This window comes from Crinia signifera, chromosome 12 (assembly GCF_055691185.1).
Source record: "Crinia signifera chromosome 12, ASM5569118v1, whole genome shotgun sequence".
NCBI classification, from domain to species: Eukaryota; Metazoa; Chordata; class Amphibia; order Anura; family Myobatrachidae; genus Crinia; species Crinia signifera.
In genome coordinates this window covers 32,215,106-32,231,254 of record NC_139228.1, presented here as the reverse complement: position 1 = coordinate 32,231,254, position 16,149 = coordinate 32,215,106, and positions in this window count along the sequence as shown.

Below are 16,149 nucleotides of genomic sequence, written 5' to 3'. Positions count from 1 at the left end.
TATATCTCTTATATATCTCTTATCTCTTATATATCTCTTATATATCTCTTATATATCTCTTATCTCCTATATATCTCTTATATATCTCTTATGTATCTCTTATATATCTCTTATATATCTCTTATATATCTCTTATATATCTCTTATATATCTCTTATATATCTCTTATATATCTCTTATATATCTCTTATATATCTCTTATATATCTCTTATATCTCTTATATATCTCTTATTTATCTCTTATTTATCTCTTATATATCTCTTATATATCTCTTATATATCTCTTATATATCTCTTATATATCTATTATGTATCTCTTATATATCTCTTATATATCTCTTATATATCTCTTATCTCTTATATATCTCTTATGTATCTCTTATGTATCTCTTATGTATCTCTTATATATCTCTTATGTATCTCTTATATATCTCTTATATATCTCTTATATATCTCCTATATCGCTTATATATCTCTTATGTATCTCTTATGTATCTCTTATGTATCTCTTATGTATCTCTTATGTATCTCTTATATATCTCTTATGTATCTCTTATATATCTCTTATATATCTCCTATATCGCTTATATATCTCTTATATATCTCTTATATATCTCTTATATATCTCTTATATATCTCTTATATATCTCTATATCTCTTATATATCTCTTATATATCTCTTATATATCTCTTATATATCTCTTATATATCTCCTATATCTCTTATTTATCTCTTATATATCTCTTATATATCTCTTATGTATCTTTTTTATATCTCTTATATATCTCTTATATATCTCTTATATATCTCTTATATATCTTTTTTGTATCTCTTATGTATCTCTTATGTATCTCTTATATATCTCCTATATCTCTCCTATATCTCTCCTATATCTCTCATGTATCTCTTATATATCTCTTATATATCTCTTATATATCTCTTATATATCTCTTATATATCTCTTATATATCTCTTATATATATATATATATATATATATCTCTTATATATCTCTTATATATCTCTTATATATCTCTTATGTATCTCTTATGTATCTCTTATATATCTCTTATATATCTCTTATATATCTTTTTTATATCTCTTATATATCTCTTATGTATCTCTTATGTATCTCTTATGTATCTCTTATATATCTCTTATGTATCTCTTATGTATCTCTTATATATCTCTTATATATCTCTTATGTATCTCTTATCTCTTATATATCTCTTATGTATCTCTTATGTATCTCTTATGTATCTCTTATGTATCTCTTATGTATCTCTCATGTATCTCTCATGTATCTCTCATGTATCTCTCATGTATCTCTCATGTATCTCTCATGTATCTCTCCTGTATCTCTCCTGTATCTCTCCTGTATCTCTCCTGTATCTCTCCTGTATCTCTCCTGTATCTCTCCTGTATCTCTCATGTATCTCTCCTGTATCTCTCCTGTATCTCTTATGTATCTCTTATGTATCTCTTATGTATCTCCTATGTATCTCCTATATCTCTCCTATATCTCTCCTATATCTCTCCTGTATCTCTCATGTATCTCTTATGTATCTCTTATGTATCTCTTATGTATCTCTTATGTATCTCTTATATATCTCTTATGTATCTCTTATGTATCTCTTATGTATCTCTTATGTATCTCTTATCTCTTATATATCTCTTATGTATCTCTTATCTCTTATATATCTCTTATATATCTCTTATGTATCTCTTATGTATCTCTTATATATCTCTTATATATCTCTTATGTATCTCTTATCTCTTATATATCTCTTATGTATCTCTTATCTCTTATATATCTCTTATATATCTCCTATATCGCTTATATATCTCTTATGTATCTCTTATGTATCTCTTATATATCTTTTTTATATCTCTTATATATCTCTTATATATCTCTTATGTATCTCTTATATATCTCCTATATCTCTTATATATCTCTTATATATCTCTTATTTATCTCTTATATATCTCTTATATATCTCTTATGTATCTCTTATATATCTCTTATATATCTCTTATATATCTCTTATATATCTCCTATATCTCTTATATATCTCTTATATATCTCTTATATATCTCTTATATATCTCTTATATATCTCTTATGTATCTCTTATGTATCTCTTATGTATCTCTTATGTATCTCTTATGTATCTCTTATATATCTCTTATGTATCTCTTATATATCTCTTATATATCTCTTATATATCTCCTATATCGCTTATATATCTCTTATATATCTCTTATATATCTCTTATATATCTCTTATATATCTCTATATCTCTTATATATCTCTTATGTATCTCTTATATATCTTTTTTATATCTCTTATATATCTCTTATATATCTCTTATGTATCTCTTATATATCTCCTATATCTCTTATATATCTCTTATATATCTCTTATTTATCTCTTATATATCTCTTATATATCTCTTATGTATCTTTTTTATATCTCTTATATATCTCTTATATATCTCTTATATATCTCTTATATCTCTTATATATCTCTTATCTCTTATATATCTCTTATCTCTTATATATCTCTTATTTATCTCTTATATATCTCTTATATATCTCTTATATATCTCTTATATATCTCTTATGTATCTCTTATATATCTCTTATATATCTCTTATATATCTCTTATATATCTCTTATCTCTTATATATCTCTTATGTATCTCTTATGTATCTCTTATGTATCTCTTATATATCTCTTATGTATCTCTTATATATCTCTTATATATCTCTTATATATCTCCTATATCGCTTATATATCTCTTATATATCTCTTATATATCTCCTATATCTCTTATATATCTCTTATATATCTCTTATATATCTCTTATATATCTCTTATATATCTCTTATATATCTCTTATGTATCTCTTATGTATCTCTTATGTATCTCTTATGTATCTCTTATATATCTCTTATATATCTCTTATATATCTCTTATATATCTCTTATATATCTCTATATCTCTTATATATCTCTTATGTATCTCTTATATATCTTTTTTATATCTCTTATATATCTCTTATATATCTCTTATGTATCTTTTATATATCTCCTATATCTCTTATATATCTCTTATATATCTCTTATTTATCTCTTATATATCTCTTATATATCTCTTATGTATCTTTTTTATATCTCTTATATATCTCTTATATATCTCTTATATATCTCTTATATATCTTTTTTGTATCTCTTATGTATCTCTTATGTATCTCTTATGTATCTCTTATATATCTCTTATATATCTCCTATATCTCTCCTATATCTCTCCTATATCTCTCATATATCTCTCATATATCTCTCATATATCTCTTATGTATCTCTTATGTATCTCTTATGTATCTCTTATATATCTCTTATATATCTCTTATATATCTCCTATATCGCTTATATATCTCTTATATATCTCTTATATATCTCTTATATATCTCTTATATATCTCTATATCTCTTATATATCTCTTATGTATCTCTTATATATCTTTTTTATATCTCTTATATATCTCTTATATATCTCTTATGTATCTCTTATATATCTCCTATATCTCTTATATATCTCTTATATATCTCTTATTTATCTCTTATATATCTCTTATATATCTCTTATGTATCTTTTTTATATCTCTTATATATATCTTATATATCTCTTATATATCTCTTATATCTCTTATATATCTCTTATCTCTTATATATCTCTTATCTCTTATATATCTCTTATTTATCTCTTATATATCTCTTATTTATCTCTTATATATCTCTTATATATCTCTTATATATCTCTTATATATCTCTTATGTATCTCTTATATATCTCTTATATATCTCTTATATATCTCTTATCTCTTATATATCTCTTATGTATCTCTTATGTATCTCTTATGTATCTCTTATATATCTCTTATGTATCTCTTATATATCTCTTATATATCTCTTATATATCTCCTATATCGCTTATATATCTCTTATATATCTCTTATATATCTCTTATATATCTCCTATATCTCTTATATATCTCTTATATATCTCTTATATATCTCTTATATATCTCTTATATATCTCTTATATATCTCTTATGTATCTCTTATGTATCTCTTATGTATCTCTTATGTATCTCTTATGTATCTCTTATATATCTCTTATATATCTCCTATATCGCTTATATATCTCTTATATATCTCTTATATATCTCTTATATATCTCTTATATATCTCTATATCTCTTATATATCTCTTATGTATCTCTTATATATCTTTTTTATATCTCTTATATATCTCTTATATATCTCTTATGTATCTCTTATATATCTCCTATATCTCTTATATATCTCTTATGTATCTCTTATGTATCTCTTATGTATCTTTTTTATATCTCTTATATATCTCTTATATATCTCTTATATATCTCTTATATATCTTTTTTGTATCTCTTATGTATCTCTTATGTATCTCTTATATATCTCTTATATATCTCCTATATCTCTCCTATATCTCTCATATATCTCTCATATATCTCTCATGTATCTCTTATGTATCTCTTATGTATCTCTTATGTATCTCTTATATATCTCTTATATATCTCTTATATATCTCCTATATCTCTCCTATATCTCTCCTATATCTCTCATGTATCTCTCATGTATCTCTCATGTATCTCTTATATATCTCTTATATATCTCTTATATATCTCTTATGTATCTCTTATGTATCTCTTATGTATCTCTTATGTATCTCTTATGTATCTCTTATGTATCTCTTATATATCTCTTATATATCTCTTATATATCTCTTATATATCTTTTTTATATCTCTTATATATCTCTTATATATCTCTTATATATCTCTTATATATCTCTTATATATCTCTTATGTATCTCTTATGTATCTCTTATGTATCTCTTATGTATCTCTTATGTATCTCTTATGTATCTCTTATATATCTTTTATATATCTCTTATATATCTCTTATATATCTTTTTTATATCTCTTATATATCTCTTATGTATCTCTTATGTATCTCTTATATATCTCTTATATATCTCGTATGTATCTCTTATGTATCTCTTATATATCTCTTATATATCTCTTATGTATCTCTTATCTCTTATATATCTCTTATGTATCTCTTATCTCTTATATATCTCTTATGTATCTCTTATGTATCTCTTATGTATCTCTTATGTATCTCTTATGTATCTCTTATGTATCTCTCACGTATCTCTCACGTATCTCTCATGTATCTCTCATGTATCTCTCATGTATCTCTCATGTATCTCTCCTGTATCTCTCCTGTATCTCTCCTGTATCTCTCCTGTATCTCTCCTGTATCTCTCCTGTATCTCTCCTGTATCTCTCCTGTATCTCTTATGTATCTCCTATGTATCTCCTATATCTCTCCTATATCTCTCCTATATCTCTCCTATATCTCTCCTATATCTCTCCTATATCTCTTATATATCTCTTATCTCTTATATATCTCTTATATAAGAGATATAGGAGATATATAAGAGATATATAAGAGATATATAAGAGATAAGAGATATATAAGAGATATATAAGAGATATATAAGAGATATATAAGAGATATATAAGAGATATAGGAGATATATAAGAGATATATATCTCTTATGTATCTCTTATATATCTCTTATATATCTCTTATATATCTCTTATATATCTCTTATATATCTCTTATATATCTCTTATATATCTCTTATATATCTCTTATATATCTCTTATATATCTCTTATATATCTCTTATATATCTCTTATCTCTTATGTATCTCTTATGTATCTCTTATGTATCTCTTATGTATCTCTTATGTATCTCTTATATATCTCTTATGTATCTCTTATATATCTCTTATATATCTCTTATATATCTCCTATATCGCTTATATATCTCTTATATATCTCTTATATATCTCTTATATATCTCTATATCTCTTATATATCTCTTATATATCTCTATCTCTTATATATCTTATATATCTCCTATATATCTCCTATATATCTCTTATATATCTCCTATATATCTCTTATGTATCTCTTATATATATCTCTTATATATCTCTTATGTATCTCTTATATATCTCTTATATATCTCTTATATCTTATATATCTCTTGTATATCTCTTATATATCTCCTATATCTCTTATATATCTCTTATATATCTCTTATATATCTCTATATATCTCTTATGTATCTCTTATATATATCTCTTATATATATCTTATATATCTCTATATCTCTTATATATCTCTTATATATCTCCTATATTTCTAATGTATCTCTTATATATCTCTTATATATCTCTTATATATCTCTTATATATCTCTTATATATCTCTTATATATCTCTTATATATCTCTTATCTCCTATATATCTCTTATATATCTCTTATATATCTCTTATATATCTCTTATATATCTCTTATATATCTCTTATATATCTCTTATGGCTTATATATCTCTTATGTATCTCTTATATATCTCTTATATGTCTCTTATCTCTTATATATCTCTTATATATCTCTTATATATCTCTTATCTCTTATATATCTCTTATATATCTCTTATATATCTCTTATCTCCTATATATCTCTTATATATCTCTTATGTATCTCTTATATATCTCTTATATATCTCTTATATATCTCTTATATATCTCTTATATATCTCTTATATATCTCTTATATATCTCTTATATCTCTTATATATCTCTTATCTCTTATATATCTCTTATCTCTTATATATCTCTTATTTATCTCTTATATATCTCTTATTTATCTCTTATATATCTCTTATATATCTCTTATATATCTCTTATATATCTCTTATATATCTCTTATGTATCTCTTATATATCTCTTATATATCTCTTATATATCTCTTATCTCTTATATATCTCTTATGTATCTCTTATGTATCTCTTATGTATCTCTTATATATCTCTTATGTATCTCTTATATATCTCTTATATATCTCTTATATATCTCTTATTTATCTCTTATATATCTCTTATATATCTCTTATGTATCTTTTTTATATCTCTTATATATCTCTTATATATCTCTTATATATCTCTTATATATCTTTTTTGTATCTCTTATGTATCTCTTATGTATCTCTTATATATCTCTTATATATCTCCTATATCTCTCCTATATCTCTCATATATCTCTCATATATCTCTTATGTATCTCTTATGTATCTCTTATGTATCTCTTATATATCTCTTATATATCTCTTATATATCTCCTATATCGCTTATATATCTCTTATATATCTCTTATATATCTCTTATATATCTCTTATATATCTCTATATCTCTTATATATCTCTTATGTATCTCTTATATATCTTTTATATCTTTTTTATATCTCTTATATATCTCTTATATATCTCTTATGTATCTCTTATATATCTCCTATATCTCTTATATATCTCTTATTTATCTCTTATATATCTCTTATATATCTCTTATGTATCTTTTTTATATCTCTTATATATCTCTTATATATCTCTTATATATCTCTTATATCTCTTATATATCTCTTATCTCTTATATATCTCTTATCTCTTATATATCTCTTATTTATCTCTTATATTTCTCTTATTTATCTCTTATATATCTCTTATATATCTCTTATATATCTCTTATATATCTCTTATGTATCTCTTATATATCTCTTATATATCTCTTATATATCTCTTATCTCTTATATATCTCTTATGTATCTCTTATGTATCTCTTATGTATCTCTTATATATCTCTTATGTATCTCTTATATATCTCTTATATATCTCTTATATATCTCCTATATCGCTTATATATCTCTTATATATCTCTTATATATCTCTTATATATCTCCTATATCTCTTATATATCTCTTATATATCTCTTATATATCTCTTATATATCTCTTATATATCTCTTATGTATCTCTTATGTATCTCTTATGTATCTCTTATGTATCTCTTATATATCTCTTATGTATCTCTTATGTATCTCTTATATATCTCTTATATATCTCCTATATCGCTTATATATCTCTTATATATCTCTTATATATCTCTTATATATCTCTTATATATCTCTATATCTCTTATATATCTCTTATGTATCTCTTATATATCTTTTTTATATCTCTTATATATCTCTTATATATCTCTTATGTATCTCTTATATATCTCCTATATCTCTTATATATCTCTTATATATCTCTTATGTATCTCTTATGTATCTTTTTTATATCTCTTATATATCTCTTATATATCTCTTATATATCTCTTATATATCTTTTTTGTATCTCTTATGTATCTCTTATATATCTCTTATATATCTCCTATATCTCTCCTATATCTCTCATGTATCTCTCATGTATCTCTTATGTATCTCTTATGTATCTCTTATGTATCTCTTATGTATCTCTTATGTATCTCTTATATATCTCTTATATATCTCCTATATCTCTCCTATATCTCTCCTATATCTCTCATATATCTCTCCTATATCTCTCATATATCTCTCATGTATCTCTTATATATCTCTTATGTATCTCTTATATATCTCTTATATATCTCTTATATATCTCTTATATATCTCTTATGTATCTCTTATGTATCTCTTATGTATCTCTTATGTATCTCTTATGTATCTCTTATGTATCTCTTATGTATCTCTTATATATCTCTTATATATCTCTTATATATCTCTTATATATCTTTTTTATATCTCTTATATATCTCTTATGTATCTCTTATGTATCTCTTATATATCTCTTATATATCTCTTATATATCTCTTATGTATCTCTTATATATCTCTTATATATCTCTTATGTATCTCTTATCTCTTATATATCTCTTATGTATCTCTTATGTATCTCTTATGTATCTCTTATGTATCTCTCATGTATCTCTCATGTATCTCTCATGTATCTCTCATGTATCTCTCCTGTATCTCTCCTGTATCTCTCCTGTATCTCTCCTGTATCTCTCCTGTATCTCTCCTGTATCTCTCCTGTATCTCTCCTGTATCTCTTATGTATCTCCTATGTATCTCCTATATCTCTCCTATATCTCTCCTATATCTCTCCTATATCTCTCCTATATCTCTCCTATATCTCTTATATATCTCTTATCTCTTATATATCTCTTATATAAGAGATATAGGAGATATATAAGAGATATATAAGAGATATATAAGAGATAAGAGATATATAAGAGATATATAAGAGATATATAAGAGATATATAAGAGATATATAAGAGATATATAAGAGATATATAAGAGATATAGGAGATATATAAGAGATATATATCTCTTATATATCTCTTATATATCTCTTATATATCTCTTATATATCTCTTATATATCTCTTATATATCTCTTATATATCTCTTATATATCTCTTATGTATCTCTTATGTATCTCTTATGTATCTCTTATGTATCTCTTATATATCTCTTATGTATCTCTTATATATCTCTTATATATCTCTTATATATCTCCTATATCGCTTATATATCTCTTATATATCTCTTATATATCTCTTATATATCTCTTATATATCTCTATATCTCTTATATATCTCTTATATATCTCTATCTATTATATATCTTATATATCTCCTATATATCTCCTATATATCTCTTATATATCTCCTATATATCTCTTATGTATCTCTTATATATATCTCTTATATATCTCTTATGTATCTCTTATATATCTCTTATATATCTCTTATATCTTATATATCTCTTGTATATCTCTTATATATCTCCTATATCTCTTATATATCTCTTATATATCTCTTATATATCTCTATATATCTCTTATGTATCTCTTATATATATCTCTTATATATATCTTATATATCTCTATATCTCTCTTATATATCTCCTATATTTCTAATGTATCTCTTATATATCTCTTATATATCTCTTATATATCTCTTATATATCTCTTATATATCTCTTATCTCCTATATATCTCTTATATATCTCTTATATATCTCTTATATATCTCTTATATATCTCTTATATATCTCTTATATATCTCTTATCTCCTATATATCTCTTATATATCTCTTATATATCTCTTATATATCTCTTATATATCTCTTATGGCTTATATATCTCTTATGTATCTCTTATATATCTCTTATATATCTCTTATCTCTTATATATCTCTTATATATCTCTTATATATCTCTTATATATCTCTTATATCTTATATATCTCTTATATATCTCTTATATATCTCTTATCTCCTATATATCTCTTATATATCTCTTATGTATCTCTTATATATCTCTTATATATCTCTTATATATCTCTTATATATCTCTTATATATGTCTTATATATCTCTTATATATCTCTTATATCTCTTATATATCTCTTATCTCTTATATATCTCTTATCTCTTATATATCTCTTATTTATCTCTTATATATCTCTTATTTATCTCTTATATATCTCTTATATATCTCTTATATATCTCTTATATATCTCTTATATATCTCTTATGTATCTCTTATATATCTCTTATATATCTCTTATATATCTCTTATATATCTCCTATATCGCTTATATATCTCTTATATATCTCTTATATATCTCTATATCTCTTATATATCTCTTATATATCTCTATCTCTTATATATCTTATATATCTCCTATATATCTCCTATATATCTCTTATATATCTCCTATATATCTCTTATGTATCTCTTATATATATCTCTTATATATCTCTTATGTATCTCTTATATATCTCTTATATATCTCTTATATCTTATATATCTCTTGTATATCTCTTATATATCTCCTATATCTCTTATATATCTCTATATATCTCTTATGTATCTCTTATATATATCTTATATATCTCTATATCTCTTATATATCTCTTATATATCTCCTATATTTCTAATGTATCTCTTATATATCTCTTATATATCTCTTATATATCTCTTATATATCTCTTATATATCTCTTATATATCTCTTATCTCCTATATATCTCTTATATATCTCTTATATATCTCTTATATATCTCTTATATATCTCTTATATATCTCTTATCTCCTATATATCTCTTATTTATCTCTTATATATCTCTTATCTCTTATATATCTCTTATATATCTCTTATATATCTCTTATCTCCTATATATCTCTTATATATCTCTTATGTATCTCTTATATATCTCTTATATATCTCTTATATATCTCTTATATATCTCTTATATATCTCTTATATATCTCTTATATATCTCTTATATATCTCTTATATATCTCTTATATATCTCTTATATCTCTTATATATCTCTTATTTATCTCTTATATATCTCTTATATATCTCTTATATATCTCTTATATATCTCTTATATATCTCTTATGTATCTCTTATATATCTCTTATATATCTCTTATATATCTCTTATATATCTCTTATATATCTCTTATATTTCTCTTATATATCTCTTATATATCTCTTATATATCTCTTATATATCTCTTATATCTCTTATATATCTCTTATTTATCTCTTATTTATCTCTTATATATCTCTTATATATCTCTTATATATCTCTTATGTATCTCTTATGTATCTCTTATATATCTCTTATATATCTCTTATATATCTCTTATCTCTTATATATCTCTTATGTATCTCTTATGTATCTCTTATGTATCTCTTATATATCTCTTATGTATCTCTTATATATCTCTTATATATCTCTTATATATCTCCTATATCGCTTATATATCTCTTATGTATCTCTTATGTATCTCTTATGTATCTCTTATGTATCTCTTATGTATCTCTTATATATCTCTTATGTATCTCTTATATATCTCTTATATATCTCCTATATCGCTTATATATCTCTTATATATCTCTTATATATCTCTTATATATCTCTTATATATCTCTATATCTCTTATATATCTCTTATATATCTCTTATATATCTCTTATATATCTCTTATATATCTCCTATATCTCTTATATATCTCTTATGTATCTTTTTTATATCTCTTATATATCTCTTATATATCTCTTATATATCTTTTTTGTATCTCTTATGTATCTCTTATGTATCTCTTATATATCTCCTATATCTCTCCTATATCTCTCCTATATCTCTCATGTATCTCTTATATATCTCTTATATATCTCTTATATATCTCTTATATATCTCTTATATATCTCTTATATATCTCTTATATATCTCATATATATATATATATATATATATATATATATATCTCTTATATATCTCTTATATATCTCTTATATATCTCTTATGTATCTCTTATGTATCTCTTATATATCTCTTATATATCTCTTATATATCTTTTTTATATCTCTTATATATCTCTTATGTATCTCTTATGTATCTCTTATGTATCTCTTATATATCTCTTATGTATCTCTTATGTATCTCTTATATATCTCTTATATATATCTTATGTATCTCTTATCTCTTATATATCTCTTATGTATCTCTTATGTATCTCTTATGTATCTCTTATGTATCTCTTATGTATCTCTTATGTATCTCTTATGTATCTCTTATGTATCTCTCATGTATCTCTCATGTATCTCTCATGTATCTCTCATGTATCTCTCATGTATCTCTCATGTATCTCTCCTGTATCTCTCCTGTATCTCTCCTGTATCTCTCCTGTATCTCTCCTGTATCTCTCCTGTATCTCTCATGTATCTCTCATGTATCTCTCCTGTATCTCTTATGTATCTCTTATGTATCTCTTATGTATCTCCTATGTATCTCCTATATCTCTCCTATATCTCTCCTGTATCTCTCATGTATCTCTTATGTATCTCTTATGTATCTCTTATGTATCTCTTATGTATCTCTTATATATCTCTTATGTATCTCTTATGTATCTCTTATGTATCTCTTATGTATCTCTTATGTATCTCTTATCTCTTATATATCTCTTATGTATCTCTTATCTCTTATATATCTCTTATATATCTCTTATGTATCTCTTATGTATCTCTTATGTATCTCTTATATATCTCTTATATATCTCCTATATCTCTCCTATATCTCTCATATATCTCTCATATATCTCTCATATATCTCTTATGTATCTCTTATGTATCTCTTATGTATCTCTTATATATCTATTATATATCTCTTATATATCTCCTATATCGCTTATATATCTCTTATATATCTCTTATATATCTCTCATATATCTCTTATGTATCTCTTATGTATCTCTTATGTATCTCTTATGTATCTCTTATATATCTCTTATATATCTCTTATGTATCTCTTATCTCTTATATATCTCTTATGTATCTCTTATCTCTTATATATCTCTTATATATCTCTTATATATCTCCTATATCGCTTATATATCTCTTATGTATCTCTTATGTATCTCTTATGTATCTCTTATGTATCTCTTATATATCTTATATATCTCTTATATATCTCTTATATATCTCCTATATCTCTTATATATCTCTTATATATCTCTTATTTATCTCTTATATATCTCTTATATATCTCTTATGTATCTTTTTTATATCTCTTATATATCTCTTATATATCTCTTATATATCTCTTATATCTCTTATATATCTCTTATATATCTCTTATATCTCTTATATATCTCTTATCTCTTATATATCTCTTATCTCTTATATATCTCTTATTTATCTCTTATATATCTCTTATATATCTCTTATATATCTCTTATATATCTCTTATGTATCTCTTATATATCTCTTATATATCTCTTATATATCTCTTATATATCTCTTATCTCTTATATATCTCTTATGTATCTCTTATGTATCTCTTATGTATCTCTTATATATCTCTTATGTATCTCTTATATATCTCTTATATATCTCTTATATATCTCCTATATCGCTTATATATCTCTTATATATCTCTTATATATCTCTTATATATCTCTTATATCTCTTATATATCTCTTATTTATCTCTTATATATCTCTTATGTATCTCTTATGTATCTCTTATGTATCTCTTATGTATCTCTTATGTATCTCTTATATATCTCTTATATATCTCTTATATATCTCTTATATATCTCTATATCTCTTATATATCTCTTATGTATCTCTTATATATCTTTTTTATATCTCTTATATATCTCTTATGTATCTTTTATATATCTCCTATATCTCTTATATATCTCTTATATATCTCTTATTTATCTCTTATATATCTCTTATATATCTCTTATGTATCTTTTTTATATCTCTTATATATCTCTTATATATCTCTTATATATCTCTTATATATCTTTTTTGTATCTCTTATGTATCTCTTATGTATCTCTTATATATCTCTTATATATCTCCTATATCTCTCCTATATCTCTCATATATCTCTCATATATCTCTCATATATCTCTTATGTATCTCTTATGTATCTCTTATGTATCTCTTATATATCTCTTATATATCTCTTATATATCTCCTATATCGCTTATATATCTCTTATATATCTCTTATATATCTCTTATATATCTCTTATATATCTCTATATCTCTTATATATCTCTTATGTATCTCTTATATATCTTTTTTATATCTCTTATATATCTCTTATATATCTCTTATGTATCTCTTATATATCTCCTATATCTCTTATATATCTCTTATATATCTCTTATTTATCTCTTATATATCTCTTATATATCTCTTATGTATCTTTTTTATATCTCTTATATATCTCTTATATATCTCTTATATATCTCTTATATCTCATATATATCTCTTATCTCTTATATATCTCTTATCTCTTATATATCTCTTATTTATCTCTTATTTATCTCTTATATATCTCTTATTTATCTCTTATATATCTCTTATATATCTCTTATATATCTCTTATGTATCTCTTATATATCTCTTATATATCTCTTATATATCTCTTATCTCTTATATATCTCTTATGTATCTCTTATAGATATCTTATGTATCTCTTATATATCTCTTATATATCTCTTATATATCTCCTATATCGCTTATATATCTCTTATATATCTCTTATATATCTCTTATATATCTCCTATATCTCTTATATATCTCTTATATATCTCTTATATATCTCTTATATATCTCTTATATATCTCTTATGTATCTCTTATGTATCTCTTATGTATCTCTTATGTATCTCTTATGTATCTCTTATATATCTCTTATGTATCTCTTATATATCTCTTATATATCTCCTATATCGCTTATATATCTCTTATATATCTCTTATATATCTCTTATATATCTCTTATATATCTCTATATCTCTTATATATCTCTTATGTATCTCTTATATATCTTTTTTATATCTCTTATATATCTCTTATATATCTCTTATGTATCTCTTATATATCTCCTATATCTCTTATATATCTCTTATGTATCTCTTATGTATCTCTTATGTATCTTTTTTATATCTCTTATATATCTCTTATATATCTCTTATATATCTCTTATATATCTTTTTTGTATCTCTTATGTATCTCTTATGTATCTCTTATATATCTCTTATATATCTCCTATATCTCTCCTATATCTCTCATATATCTCTCATATATCTCTCATGTATCTCTCATGTATCTCTTATGTATCTCTTATGTATCTCTTATATATCTCTTATATATCTCTTATATATCTCCTATATCTCTCCTATATCTCTCATGTATCTCTCATGTATCTCTCATGTATCTCTTATGTATCTCTTATATATCTCTTATATATCTCTTATATATCTCTTATGTATCTCTTATGTATCTCTTATGTATCTCTTATGTATCTCTTATGTATCTCTTATGTATCTCTTATATATCTCTTATATATCTCTTATATATCTCTTATATATCTCTTATATATCTCTTATATATCTTTTTTATATCTCTTATATATCTCTTATGTATCTCTTATGTATCTCTTATATATCTCTTATATATCTCTTATATATCTCTTATGTATCTCTTATATATCTCTTATATATCTCTTATGTATCTCTTATCTCTTATATATCTCTTATGTATCTCTTATCTCTTATATATCTCTTATGTATCTCTTATGTATCTCTT